We start from the raw sequence: 15,053 nt of genomic DNA on the forward strand, positions 1-15,053 counted from the left end.
CGCTGTTTACCTCAACAGTATCAATACTGTAATATGAAGGGCTGGGGAGCTCGGGAGTGGAGGGCTGGCCTCGCTGACCTCCAGCACAAACAACAACCACAACCAAAAAGTGCCATGATATTAAGATAGTGTCTTCTTGTAGGCATTAAGCAGAGTGACAAATAACCCCTCTTCTAACGGCCCCAACTCACTTAAAATACAATACAAAGTCCTTATCCTGGCTTATGGCGTCCTACACGGCCTGGGGCTTGGGTGCACTGTGTTTTAGCCCTCCACCTCCCGACCCCACGTTGTCGCCTTTGCTGCAGTCACTGGCCTCTGGGTCTTTGCGCATGCCGCTCCCCTGCCTGGGACACTCCTCCCCACACATCCTCATCGTGCATGGCGCCTCCTCAGAGAAGCCTTCGGCCTCAGCGGCGCCGTCCAGAGAAGCAGAACCACCAAGAGGTATGTATACAGAAAGAAAGAGTCATTGTAAACAGCCGGCTCACACCACTGCAGAGGCTGAGAAGGCCCGGGACGGAGGCCGTGTGCGGTGTGTGAAGAGCCAGCAGGGAGCCTGTGTTGCTGGGCAGGAGGACGAGAGGAAGGTGGAGGCAGAGGCTGGCATGCCGCCCCTCCTGACAGCCTGCTGATGACCACAGACTGGGGCTCGGGCTGAGCAACCCGCAGGGAGTCACCACTGATAAGAACACACAGCAGAACTGAAGCCCTGGATCCACGTGGGCCCACATCCAAGCTCCAGCCTCCGAGGCCAGGCGTCCCCTGTCCTGTGCCTTCAGACCAGCTGGACGTCCCTTTCCAACCTCACGGTCCAGTTCAGTCCCAGAGGAATTTCTCTATGAACTCTGTGTTCCTAGGAAGAAAGTTGCTGGGCACTCGGAAGAAAAATCCAAACTGTGGTGGCTTAGTCACGTCGCCTCGCCCGTGTCCTGACATCAGGCGGACAGGTAGTCTGCGCATATCAAAGGGCCCACGCCTTCAGGGAGCTGGTGCAGGCACATCGAGTGACGTCGGGTACAGCGTCCTGTTGGGCAACTCGACTTCCCAAATGACGGAAGGGACTTAGGTGACGCCAGCAGAGCGAGGGTGTGCTGCTGCTTCTGCTGATGTCCTTGCCTTAGACAATCTGATGGTTCTGGGGAGAGTCACGTGAGCACATATTTGGCCCCAAATGATGCTGCAAGCTCCTAAGTCAAAGACAAATAATTTCCTGGCATGTGAAAGCCGCTGACATTTGTGGCTTTCTTTCATCCAAACTGAACCCTTACTGATACAAACAGGGCGAGGACACTTGCAAACATCACCAAGAGGGCTGGAAACCCCGATTTCCACCCCAACAGGCCTCAGGACCAACTCCCCTCTTCCTGATGGGACCCCAGGGTCTGAAAATTAAGTCCTTCATTAGACTAAAACTAATAAGCCTCGCCATGTTTTGGTTACTACACAGGGTTGTCTTTTCTTCTGCAGTTTATAGTACAGCAGGGGAAACCGTCAAGCAGAGGGTGAAAGAGAAGCCATGGAAGTAATACACTAGAGAGAGCATAAAGGACCAGGGGACATGAGTGGAACTGGGACAGAAGGACGGCCCCCCACGGAAGCCCTGGAGGCCTCTTTAAGAGGTGACATCTGAGTATCGATCTGAGTGGCAGAGGGCACTGTGTGACGACCAGCTTCCAGGCAGCGGGAGAATTCCTTTTGCTGGTTGAGGAGCAGGCGGAAGACCACAGGGAGGAGCAGGATGAGCAAGTGGGAAAAGGACAGTCGACAAATTCCGAGGCTCAGGGAGGAAGAGAATCCACGAGTTTGCAGAAAGCTGGATCCCTGCAGGGCCTTCGGTTGCAAGCCACCCTTGGCCTGGATCCTGTGGCCACAGTCCCCTGTGGTGAGGAAAAGCGACGGGTTTGAGAAGACAGGAAGCAAAGGTGCCGTGATGTGATACAGAGGACAGCATCTGCCAACGGAGTGAGTGCAGCTCCTTCTGCTTGTACCGCCAGCTTTCAGAGGTATTGGCAACACGACTAATTCATAAGTACAAATCCGCTGCAGAAGCAGTTGAGAATTTATAATTGTGCATTTGCCGTTATTTCCTCAATCAATGAAAATTAATATCATGTGGCTACAAAATGTCTGGCGAAGGAAAGTACGTGTACTTCAAACTGGGGCCGGAACCCTTGGGCTGGGGTGTGGCGCCGTGGTAGAGCCCTTGCCCAACTTGTGTGAGGCCCCGGCTTCCATCTCCAGCACCACAATCAATCAATCCATCTACAGATTAGAAAGACAAACTGAGGGACAGATCTTGAGGATATCCAGGTCCTGCTAGCTCTGAAATCACAGAAGATTCTGCTACAAGAAAATGTGTTGAGATAAAGAGAGCATTGCATTGCATTTCGGTTGCTTACTGATCCTCCAAACGGTTTTACCAAGTAAGCATTACCTGACGATTCCCTGTTATCGAGGTTCAGATGGTAAATGAATTGACTGTATTTACCCAAGTAGTAAACAGTGAAGGAGGAGGTTATGATCTATCCCAGTCAAAATGTATCAGTCAGGTGCGGCTGTGTAACATATCACCCCAAAACTCAGTAACTTAAAATGAAAAGCAGTGATTACTGATTATGAGTCCATGCATTCAGTCATGTGGTTCTGGCAAGCTCAGCTCACACCTGCTTCTGTGATGAGCATTGATAGTTTGTGTTTCTGGTAGGCCCGGCTCTCTTGTGTCAGGAGGTCACTGGCTATAGGTCACATCATGGTGCTTTGACTGAGACAACAGGGCCCTTCTCCATATGGCCTCTGGTTCAGCTAGCAAGGCCAGACTTGTACTTTGCTGGTGGAAGTCATGTCAATATAAAAACAGACTCACATGACAACTCTTAAGGCCAAGACTGGGAACTGGGCCTCTTATTTCCACTGAGTTCTGCTGATCAAGGCAAGACACAAATCCAATCGATATTCAAGGTATGTAAAATACAGCCACCTCCTTTTTCTGCAGTGGGGGTGGGGGTGGGGGTGGGCATTTACTGGGGATGGAACACACTGGTTACCATTGAGCTACAGCCCCTTTTTTAATTCTTTTTTTTTTTTTTCCTGATGCTGGGTATTGAACTTGGAAGTGCTTAACCACTGAACCACATCCCCAGTCCCTTTTTCACTTTTTATTTTGAGACAGGGTCTCACTAAGTTGCTTAAAGCCTTACTAATTTGCTGAGGCTGGCCTCAAACTCATGATCCTCCTGCCTCAACCTCCTGCGTTGCTGGGATCACAGGCATGCCCTCCAGCTACAGCCCCCTCTTGATGCAAGCCACTGTAGACAGCATTGCAAAGAGGGTGCACATAAAGAAAAATAAGTAGATGCTATTATTTTTGCAATCAATCTTCCCAGACAAAGAAGAAAAGAAAAGCCACTGTGCTAATGTAAAGGAACAGGTAATGAGGCACACAGTTTAATCAGGAGCTCAAAACCAAGTCGTTCTCTACTTTGGAGAAGTTTGGCAGTTTTTCCTGTACTTAGTTCAACACATCTCTCCCCGTGACCCAGTGAGTCCATTCCTAGGAATTGACCCAAGAGGAAAACCTGTTCCCAAAAGAAGTTACAGAGATGTTTATCACAGCCTTATTCATAATAATCACAAACTGGAAAACACAATAACTGGCCATGGAAAAGTAACTTCATAAAAAAGTGCTGTACACCCACACCATGAGCTCTTGCACAGGGATTTTTACTTTATTTTACTCTTTTGTGGTGCTAGGGATCACTCCCTGGACATTGCCTGTGTTAGGCAAGTGCTGTACACTCAGTTACACCTCCAACCTAGGAATAACTATAAAATGAACTAAGGAGACGTATCATAACGTGGATGAGTCTCCGAAACGTTACAGTAGCTAAAAGAAGCAGAGCCGTTGTCTGTTTCCATTTCTATTATGTTCTAGAACTGGCAAGACTGAACCAAGACAGGATGCAGAACTGCGAGGAAGGGCGGATGGTTAGTGGGAAGAGGCACGAGGGAATTTGCTGGCCGGATGCTGGAAGGCTTCCATATCACTGCCGCAATGGTTCCCAGGGTGGAGACACTTGTCAAAGCTCATAAAACTGTACTTGTAATCTTTGCAATTCATTGTATGCAAATTGGACCCCAATTAATAATGATAATATAATAAAGTGGGGCTTCAAAGGCTTTCTTAGAAAGGTCTGGAGGAGCCAGTGCGGTGGCACATGTCTGTAATCCTGGCGGCCTCCAAGGCTGGGGCAAGTTCAAAGCAAACCTCAGCAACCTAGCGAGACCCTGTCTCAAAATAAAAACTTAAATGGGCTGGGGATGTGGCTCAGTGGTTACTCGCTCCTGGGTTCATTCCCAGGTACAGGGAAGGAAAGAAGGAAGGAAGGAAAGAAGGGAGGGAGGGAGGGAGGGAGGGAGGCCGGCCGGTCTGGAGGCACTCACGGGCAGCCTTACTGCCAGCAAGATGCTATGTGAGTCACAGCGTTAGGGAAGCCTGAGGCAGGAGCCTGGGGCCCTCCAGGAACTGCAAACCCTGTGGAGTGTGTCCTTACCTGCCCCTACTTCTGCCCAAAGGAGGAGAATTCATTTGCATTTTCAAGAGACAGCCAGGAAATATCAAGACAAGGAGCACATAAGGGGGACGCGCTGGTGAATAATTGGCCAAATTATTTCATTTTATTGTGCGCATGTGTGAGTATGTAACAACAGCCCCCACGTTCTGTACAACTGTAAAGCAGCATTAAATTTAAAAATTTTGAAAACAGTAAAATGAAAAAAAAAAAAAAAAATAGCAAATAAAAGGTGATGTCAACTCCTTGCAGCCGGCTGGGGCTTGGCGGGGTGGGTGCACCAAGTGATCCGACTCCGAGACTGGGATGGCGCCTTCCGGGAGTCGGTGGCAGGAAGGAGAGGGAAGGTCTGTGGGGAGCCTCTGCAGAAGCCAGACCCCACGCAGAAAGTTGCGAATCAGGTTCCTGGTGTTTGTGCTGCACGGCAGCCACGCCCCACTAAGAAGAAGGTCGGAGCCAGCCAGCCAGGTAGCAGGGAGACTGAGAAGCTCTGTGGTCAAATTAAACCGTCCCGAGGAGGGAACAACGGGCCAGTGTGGAAGCCTCAAGTTAGCCAGTCCTGAATGCATGTGCCGGGGCTCATGGAATAGATCATTGGTGGCCCTCTTTTGGAATGCAAGGTTTTTCCCTGTAAAGACAACACCCACCCTATTAAATCATCACCACTAATTTGAGTTTCACGGTTTTCATAGTTTTGTTTGTACTAATTTGTAAATTTGCTTTCTCCTTCAGTTTCTCTAGGAAACTTAAGAAGTTTAGCTTTCTCACGTTGGTGTGATTTCGTGTTTAATAAACATGTATGTTAACACGTAGGGTCTACAGATTTTTTTTTTCCTCCAAGAAAATGGATGCGTTGCTCATATGTCAGAGACTCTATCTTTAAATGTCACTGTATTAGTACTTTTTATTGTGTTTCATGAAGAAATATCAAATATACCCAGTAGTCCAAAAAGTGCTGATATCTGATATCTGCCATCGTGTGCGTGTGTGTGTGTGTGTGTGTGTGTGTGAGCAGCCCTGAGTTTCTGGCAGGAATCAGATATATTTGTTCATACATTGCAGGTAAACGTCAATCAATACAACTTTGGGGAGATGTGACCCAATTGTATGCATCATGAGGCTTAGCATATAATCACTCATTCTGCACGCCCCTGCCAGGACTCTATCTGAGTAAGTAACAGGGAAGAGGAGAAGGAGGCAGGGAGGGGCGGAAGGAGGAGGGGAAAGTACAACCAGAGCAGCGGACAACAGGAGACAGCTTACAAGTTCACTAAGAGAACATGATACAGTCCTCTCAAAGGTTGCTCCTGAAGAATGTTTAACATCATGGTGGAAAAGTAGTCCCAAATGTAGGAGAAAAGTTAAATATTAAACAACCCATTTTCTCTCCCAAAGCATATGTTTGGGACTAAATGAAGTCCTAACAAAATGCCAATACAGACGATGGCTGAGTGGGGAGATTAGCAGGGATTTTGTTTTCTTCTTCCTGTGAATGAATATTAATTTTAGAAATCAGTATGGTAAATGAACCCCAGTGTAAAATGAATTTAGGTGAAGACTCCAGCTGCACTCGGGTTTATGAAAGATTTTGAGGAACTTCCTTAATGTGTCTGAATCTCAGTTTCCTCATCAGTAAAATGGGGATGACACTTATGCCCATGTACTAAAGTCGGAATAAGTGAGAGAGCACCCATTAAGAAGCTCAGCACTGGGATTGGCAAACTGATGAGTTCAACAAGAATTATCTGCAATGGGAAAGGATGATAAAAATGTTTTCTTTTAATTAACTGTACGTTTACGCAAACATTTCTCGGGTTTCAAAGTGCGCTAATCAAATATTTAGCTTCCACGGGGAAGTTGGTGAGTAGAAAAGAGAGAGAGAGAGAAATGTGGCCCCATGTATCTTTGCTGACACTCCAAGGGTACAAGGTACACTGCAAGTGTATCCCCTTGGTGCTGGGAGAGCGACATTCAGCCATCAACAATCACAGACACATGGTTGCTGACCGGGACGAGGACACATGGCGATGTTCAGAGGCACTCTGGTTGGTCCTGCTGGCGGGGACAGCGCCTACTGACATCTCCTGGGAGAAGCCAGGGATGCTGCTGAACACCTCAGGATGCACGGAGCAACCACAGAAGGAAGAATTACCTGCCCGAGGTGTCCGTGGTGGTGAGGCCTAGAAACTCCGCTCGCCGTGTGGCCTTGTGCTGGGTGGGATTCGGGGGAGCGCGGGGCCCAGGAGCTGTCCTCTCCCACTGCTTCTTTTTGTTGTTGTTCTGTTTTGTACCAGGGATGGAACCCAGAGGCACTTTACCACTCAGCCACATTCCCAGCCCTTTTCTATTTTGCGTGGCTGAGGGCCTCACTAAGTTGTCCAGGCTGGTCTTGGACTTGGGATCCTCCTGCCTCAGCCACAGTCGCTGGGCTTATGTGGCCCCCGCACCCGGCTCACTGCTTCTTGTTGGCTCCCAGCAGGTGTCTGTGACTGGAGAGAAGACATTCTGGAAGCACTGCTCAGCCACGCTCCTCAGCCCAGCAGGTCTCAAGGCCTGTCATGCACAAAATCTTCAGTTTGTTTTCAGGGTTGAAAGATGAAGAATGAAGACAAACCTGTAGGTAACCCATCAACCCCCAGGGCACCAAGTGGCCAAGGAGGTTCACTTTAGTCTCTGGCAATTAGAGTTCACAGTCTGGAGTCCTCACCTTTCCCCCTGTGATTCTGAACAAGATCTCCTTTACTCCTGCAAGAGTTATTTTCTTATACGAAACATGGAGCTAACAGGCCCTGGGTCACAGGGTTATAACCACAGGATGTGAAAGGACATGCAAAGCCCTTAGCTCCGGGGCAGGTATGTGCTAAGACCTCAACAAACTGAAACCAAAGCCAGAGAAGAAAAAGCAGAGGAGGAGCATTCTTGAGAGTGAGTTTATTAAGTGTTGGGTTTGTGAGCCCCTCGGGATGTTCATCAAAGCCTAAGGCACCTGAGGGACAGGCCCACAGCAACCCAACATGAGAGCCAATACCCTTGATCAAACAAATCACAAGGAAGATTATAAATACAAGTTGCTAGACAAACCTGTTCCTAAAAGAACAAATGCTGAAGCAATGGTCCGAGGTGCCAAGAAAGGTATGCATGGGACAGTGCCTTGCCAAGAAGTATGTTATCAGATCAGAAGTAAATGCCACTGGTTTATCCGTGTCAAAGGCCAGCTCCCCATTGCAAAACCAGAAAACATCTTTGTAACACATGATAGGCACTCACTTAATATCCTTCCTATACAAAGAGAGCTTATCAACATAAAATCATTAAATAAGAGTCAGCACCCATAAAAAGAAATAGAAAAGGCTGATGAATGGCTGGAATGAGGTTTGGCTCACCGGGAAGGCTGCTCTCCTGGACACCTCCAGGTGGACGCCCTAGTCTACCTGGAAGGCCTTCCTGGAAAAAGCAATTCACCTGCTGAACTAGTGAGTGTCCCTGCTTAGTGACAATTACAATAATAACTAAAGCAATGAGAATATCTTTATATTGAGGGGATTTTTAAAGTTTTATTGATATATAACTAATATACAATAACCTGCATATATTTAAAGGTACAGTTTGTTCTGTTCTGTGCTCAGTATCCGTGAAACTAGGAGTACAAATCACCATGTGAGCACATCCATTCTTCTCAAAAATTTCTTAGTCATCCCTCTCTCCTGGTCTCTGCTCCCCATTACCACACAAATACCTACCTGCTTTTTGTCACTACAGATCAGTGTCTCTACGGATGAGTGCATACTTTCTAGAGTCTTAGGTAAATAGAATCATGCAGTGTGTATTCTATTTGGGACCTTTTACCTGGCCTAATGACTTTGAGATTCACCCCCACCATTGCAGGTATCAATAGCATCTTGCTTTTATTGCTGAATAGTTCCTCTGCCTGAAGTCACTGCAATTGGTTTCTCTACTCATCCAGTGAGAGAACTGTTATTTTCAATCTGAGGGTATTAACAATTAAAACCACTACCAGAAATATTTGTGTGTAAGTCTTTCTGTGGCCTTCTTGGATTGGATAAGCACACGGGCATGGGATGGTTAGATCATAAGGGAGTGGAGCTTTTTTTTTGAGGGGGGGGTTAGCCACTGAGCCACATTCTCAGCCCTTTTTAATTTTTTATTTAGAAACAGGTTCTTGCTAAATTGCTCAGGGCCTCACTACATTGCTGAGGCTGGCTTTGAATTTGCAATCCTCCTGCCTCAGCCTCCCAAGCTGCTGAGACTATAGGTCAGCGCCACCATGCCCAGCACACATTGGCACTTCTAGAGAAACTCAAAGTATTTTACAAAGTGCTTTTGCCATTTTGCACTCCTACCAAGGGGCACGAGAGTGCCGGATCCTCTGCATTCCCGCCTACCCTTGGTGTGGTCTGTATTTTAGTTGTACCAGAGAATATCATAAATAACGGACTCATATAATAACAAAAGTACCTTTAACTTAAAATTGCAGAAGAATTTTCATTGATGTCTCCATTGTCAATACCCAGGGTTGGCCATACACAGAGGAAAACGTTCTTATATGTTGAAGGCAGAAATGCAAATTAGCAACATTTTCTGGGAACTAGCTTGGCAGTGTGTATCAAGTGCCTGGGAAATATTTGTTTAATTTCATTGAGAAATTCTACTTTGGGGAATATATTCTAAAGATGAGGATGCATGCAAACAGATATACACAATGCTATCAATCTCATTCGAAAAATGAGATAGACATGAAATCACAGAAACAGGATCAACAGAGGACCAGGAGGTATATCCACCCCCCCGGAATGATGTGCAGTGATTGAAAACAATTCTGTAGAAGAGAAAGAACTTCAGGAGATGGGAAATTGTTCCTGACAACATCACTTAAGGTCAAAGCCTCAAACACCAAGTGCTAAGAGGCCACCGTGCCCACAGATAGTGACGCAGGCTCTGGGGACAGCTGGGTTCAAGTCCCAGCCCTGCCACGTTGCTCACAAGCCCTAGGATCCCTGGGTGGATGAGGAAAGAAGAGGGTTTGGCACAAACCCTGATTGGATCCGTCCTCCATGTTGGCTTTTTCTTTTCTCTGTGAATCTTGGTCTACCTTTCATTCTCTTAAAGAAGGTCAAGATCTACAGCGTTATTCTGAAGATACAGGGTTGTTGGTGAATTTTCTTCTCATTCGTTGTATTTGCTGAATGTCTTCTAAACTCACCTTAGTGTTGTGATTAGTAACAGAAGCAGCTGATAGTCATGTGTTTTCCTCTGGGTTATTCTTTTTTTCTGGTGTTACTACTTTAAACACAGATTTAAATGTTTAAAGTTTTTAGAAAAACCTAAAAGTCTAACATGGAATTATATGATCTAGTAATCCCACTCCTAGGTGTGTACCCCAAAGCATTGAAAGCTGGCCTCAGATCTTACACAGCAGCGTCAGGACAGCAAGGGCCACAACAGCCAAGCTGGCGCCACCATCCGAGGAACGGAAACAGTGTGGTACACACACCTCCATAATCATTCAACACCGGCCAGGAAGGAAATTCTGACATGTGCCGCAGCGTGGAGGAACCTGGAGCCCATCACACTAAGAGAAATAACATTTGCATCTTGGGCCAATATTTCAAAATGAAGAACTGTCCCATAAAAATCTAGTTTCCAGGCTATGCTTGAAAAAATAAGAAGCGTGCGTGAGAACAAAAGCTGTGCCGCGCCCATCGTCCTAGGCCAGCCTGATCCTAGACTCTTGCACCGCAGAACAAACTATGTGTTGGCTTGTCAGTCCCTCTCTCTACCGGCAATACCTTTGAGGGCAGACACCAAGATTTATGCCCCTCTTCCCCCAGAGCCCGACTCAATAAGTGCTGGAAAACACAGGGTTGGAAATTACAATCGGTTTAAAATATGTAATTATGTGAAGCTCAAGGCAGATGAAAGCCAGAAGAGCCCAACTCTGTTGATACAGGTGCTGGCGAGAAGGCCTCTCTGCTTTTTGGTGATGATGTAAACTGGTTGTCTTCCAAGGACCGGCGCTGGTAGCAACCATCAGCATTTCAAAGCTGGTGAGCTGGTTATTCCACCCAGGCACTGTCAGGCACATCCCCCAGTGACACACAGCGACATTGTCTACAAAAGCTGGGAACCATCAGAATGTCTGCCAAGAGGGGATTGGGCAAGTCAATGGCACCCCTGTGCAGGTGAGAACCCTGTGGCTGGAAGGTGTCTGATAGGGAACAACCTCCAAGGTCAGGTGACCAGGGCGAGGCGTAGAAACAGGTAGGGGACCATTTATGGTGCATTAGTGGTAGATAAAAAGTCTGCGTGCCTATTTCTGTGTGCACGCAAACTCTATTTGCTGATCTCGCACAGAATCAGGTTTCTGAACCTCGGCACTGTTGATGTTTGGCATCGGAGAACTCCTTGCTGTGGTGGCTGTCCCACGCCTCCTGAGGGGAGCTGGCCTCTACCCTCAAACTTCCAGTTGCACCCCCTTCAGTCAGGACCACCAGAAACGTCTCCAGACTTTGTCAAATGTCCCTCGGGTCAAAATCACCCCCACTTGAGAACCACTGAGGTGGAACATCTCTGCAAGAATGAACTGGAAACCTACAACTGTAGGTGTCTCAGGACAGGAGACAGGACCTCACGAGAGGGAAAGTTTATTTTCACCTGTTTGAACTTTGAACTTTTAAAAAACATAAATCTTATAGGACAGTATCAGACTGGGCACCATGGTGCAGACCTCTAATCCAAGCCTCCCAGCCTCAGGAGGCTGAGGAAGGAGGATCCAAGTTCATAAAAAGTAAGAAGGGCTGGAGATGTAGCTTCGAGGTAGACAGCCCTGGGCTTAATTCCCAGCGCTGCAAAAATTGTTATGCCTTCCCCCTGTTTCACTTCTGCTCGTTCACCTGGGGTTCTTCGGGTGCAACCAAAGGTGTCTTACCTTTTCCAGAGAGCAGCAGAAAGAAGCTCAGTGTATGCAAGACGGGGAGGCAAATCCCTGTTGGCCCCTGAGAGAGGCTCAGGATGTCAGGATACCGGGCTCCTGGGAGCCCTCGAGCAGAAGCGATGGCAGGGAATCACAGGAGGCACAAGCCGAGAGCCGGGCCTTGGCCTTCAGCCACGCCTGCGTTGATTCTGAGCACACAGGGCTACCGCTGAAGGCCCAACCTCAGGAGGCAGCAAAGCTTTAGGAAGAGCTAAGACCAGGAAATGGGAAGCTCAAAAGAACCCGGCCGCAGGCCACTCTGCTTCCTGTGGACTGAGGCTCAGCTCCTGCATTGTCGAGGAGACAGAGGTCTGTCCTCCGGCCCCACGTCCGCACACCACAGAGCCGCCCTGTGGACACAGAATGGCAGCCCTCCAGGCAAACGCCATCTCCCCTGGAGGACAACACGATGGTTGTAGCTTCCAGCAGGCGCCATCTGCCATGGGAAGAAGACAGTACCACGAAGAGGCTCCAGGCCTCCAGAGCTCCCCCACTGAGACAGTGGACTCAGGTCACCCGGAGAGCCCTGGAAAAACTGTCGTGAGCAGGGTGCAAGTCCTCCAGAGTGGTCCAGAGCGCTTCCCAATGGTCACCTCTTTTCCTGGGAAACGTCCCGGACCCTTCCGCCATTCCACCTTAGGACACAGTTCCCAGACGACTCATCAACCAGACTCTTCTCCTGCCTCTTCCCTAGCCCGTGAAACACTGGCAACATCCCCACTAAAAACAGAAATCTGTCTCCACAGTGAACCTTCCTCCACCATAGGGCCCCCGTCGCTCACGTCAGTTGTTTCCTGCTTTACCTTCCTTGGCGCCCACAAGGCAGATACCAACTCTGTCGCCAAGCCTGAGGTGGTTAGCTTGTTGGCAGTCATATGCATCTGGCTCAAATTGAGCTTGTGGTCAAGTAGAAGCCCCAGATCTACTCCCCAGGAACTGCTGTCTGGCCAAGTCTCCCCATTCCCAGACTTCAGTAATTGATGCCAGAGTCCACATCAATGCCTGGTCCGTGTGCTCTCATTTCTTCCAGTCCTTCATGTGAGGCTACGGAGACCACTGGCCATCTTGATCCTCTCATACCAACATTTGGTCTCCTAGGAATTTCATCTGGATACCTTAATTTGTTATTACCGAATCAAAATAGTATCCAGAATAGATCAAAGAGAGAGTCCCCCAGCACGCCACTGGAGACCTCAGTCTCCATGACTCTATTAGTCAGCATCAAACATACTGAAAATGAACTGCTGGTATTTTATGGATCTTTATTCCTGGAATAGGAAAGGTGGCTGACCAAATTCCCCCAATTTTTCTAAATCTAATTTTTGTCAGAACAGAAAAGATCTAGAATAATGATGATCTAAGGCATGTGAGAAACCTCTGGAAGTCTTTCACGTAAGTGAATTGTAACTAGTAGAGGTGAAATGCTTACTACATTAGTCACTTTGACCACAGGTGCCGTGGGTCCTGGTTATGGGAATGTAACCATGGTTACGTAGATGTCAGCGGGCCTGGGATTTGGATACAGGCGGATGATTCACAAATGAAACACTTAGTCTCTGCACCAAGGGTGGGCATTTTTTTTTTTTTTTAATAAAGGGCCAGACAGTAAAAGGTTTAGGCCACACTCTCTCTGCCATCGGAGAGTAAATGGAACCACGGATGATACAGAAAGGGGCGTGGCTGTTTGTTCGAATAAAACTTTATTTACAAAAACAGGCAGTGTGACAGATGTGGTCCGTGGACCGCCATTTGCTAACCCCTGTCCTAGGATGCTCTTCCTCCCCGGTCTGCTTGGCAATATCCTACTCAAACATGCAGCTCAAACAGGGGCTTTAAGTTACAAAATGAGTCAGTGAGGTGGGTTTGGCCCGCCCTGCCCGTCTCCGCCCTGATTTGATGCATCCCCTGAAGATCTGCCCGGGCGGGGGATGAGTGCCCGCCAAGTCCGGTCGTTGTATTGCCTGCATGTTAACGTGGCCTAGAGGTGGGGGCACTCTGGCTCCAGCACTTACTAGCCATGTCACTCTGGGTGGTCACGCCAACTTCCTGAGCTTCTGTCCCTATAACGGCAATGAGGACACCTGCTACAGAGTTGCTTATTCGTTTTACATCCAGTAAGCTGTTAACCGCTAATAACATTAGAAGCATTGCTTTAGGCTGAGACGAAAGCCTTAATCCCAGGTCTGTGTCTCTGCCTCCCCACCCCCAACCTGGAAGACACATTTTTGGTTGTCCAGCTGGAGGATGATGGAGGCTGCTTCTGGCACCAAGTGGATGGAGGGATGCCACTAAAGACCCCATGATGCCCAGGAATGTCCCAAATGCCAACGGTGCTGAGGTCTCGAGCTCCATCCTGTCGCAGAAGAAGATGGAATCACAAACGTCAAGGCAGTCACAGACGTCGCTCAGCGCTGCAAAGCCATGGAAGCAGGGAGTGAGACGGAGGGACCTGTGTCACCTATAGGGTGGGGGGAGGAGGGTCAGGGAGGCTCCAGGATGGGGCACCTGTGCCCACTGCTAAGTTGTGAAGGTCCAGCACAGTAGCATCGGGAAGAAGAGCAGAGGGACCCCAGGAAAGACGAGGGCGAAGGCATCGAGGCCAGGTAGGTTTGCTCATGATGGAGAAAGAAGGTGTGTGGGACTCTAGTAGGGAACAGAGCAGTTGGAGATGGCGCCAGGGAGGAGCAGCCAGCGCCCACGGCCATGGTGAGAATTTTTTATTTTACTTGAAATACAACAGGAACCCACAGAAAGGTCTGCTATCAGGAGCTAAATATGTTCAGCTGTGTACTTAATGCCCCCGCAGTGTCTAGTCAACAAGGGACTGAAGGAGGACCAGAAGGGAAGGAAGAGGTCCCTCAAGTGAGAGAAGATAAAGAGGTGGGCCTAGGAGGGGCTTCAGCGCCAGTGGAATGACCTGGGCTATATTTTGGAAGTCAGACTTGCTAAAACTCTGTTGATAAGAGAATTAGTTGCATAGCACAGAAAAAATGTCAGTCACAGGCAGGAGCACCCATGAGCCGGAGCACCCATGAGCTGGAGCACTCAGGATGGAAAGAATCTTCTATTCATTCAATTAAAAGTTAAAATATAGCTAAAATCAAATTTAAGAGAGTAATTTGAAGCCTCAGTTCTCCCAGTTGCCCCAGGACAGTGCAAGCGATAAAGAGCATGTGAGTTGCCATCTTTTTATTTTTTATTTGTTCATATTAGTTATACATGACAGTAGAGTGTATTTTGACATGCTATACATACATGTATCCCATTCTTGTGGTTGTACATGATGTGGAGTTTCACTGGTCATGCATTCCTATATGAACACAGGAAATGAAGTCTGATTCACTCTACTGTCTTTCCTATTCCCTCCCCTCCCTTCCCTTCATTCCCCTTTGTCTAATCCAATGAACTTCTATTCTTCCCTCCCCTCTATTGTGTGTTGGCTTCCACATATCAGAGAGAATATTCAGCCTTTGGGGTTTTTTGGGGAATGG

Source organism: Sciurus carolinensis, chromosome 2 (genome assembly GCF_902686445.1).
Source record: "Sciurus carolinensis chromosome 2, mSciCar1.2, whole genome shotgun sequence".
NCBI classification, from domain to species: domain Eukaryota; kingdom Metazoa; phylum Chordata; class Mammalia; order Rodentia; family Sciuridae; genus Sciurus; species Sciurus carolinensis.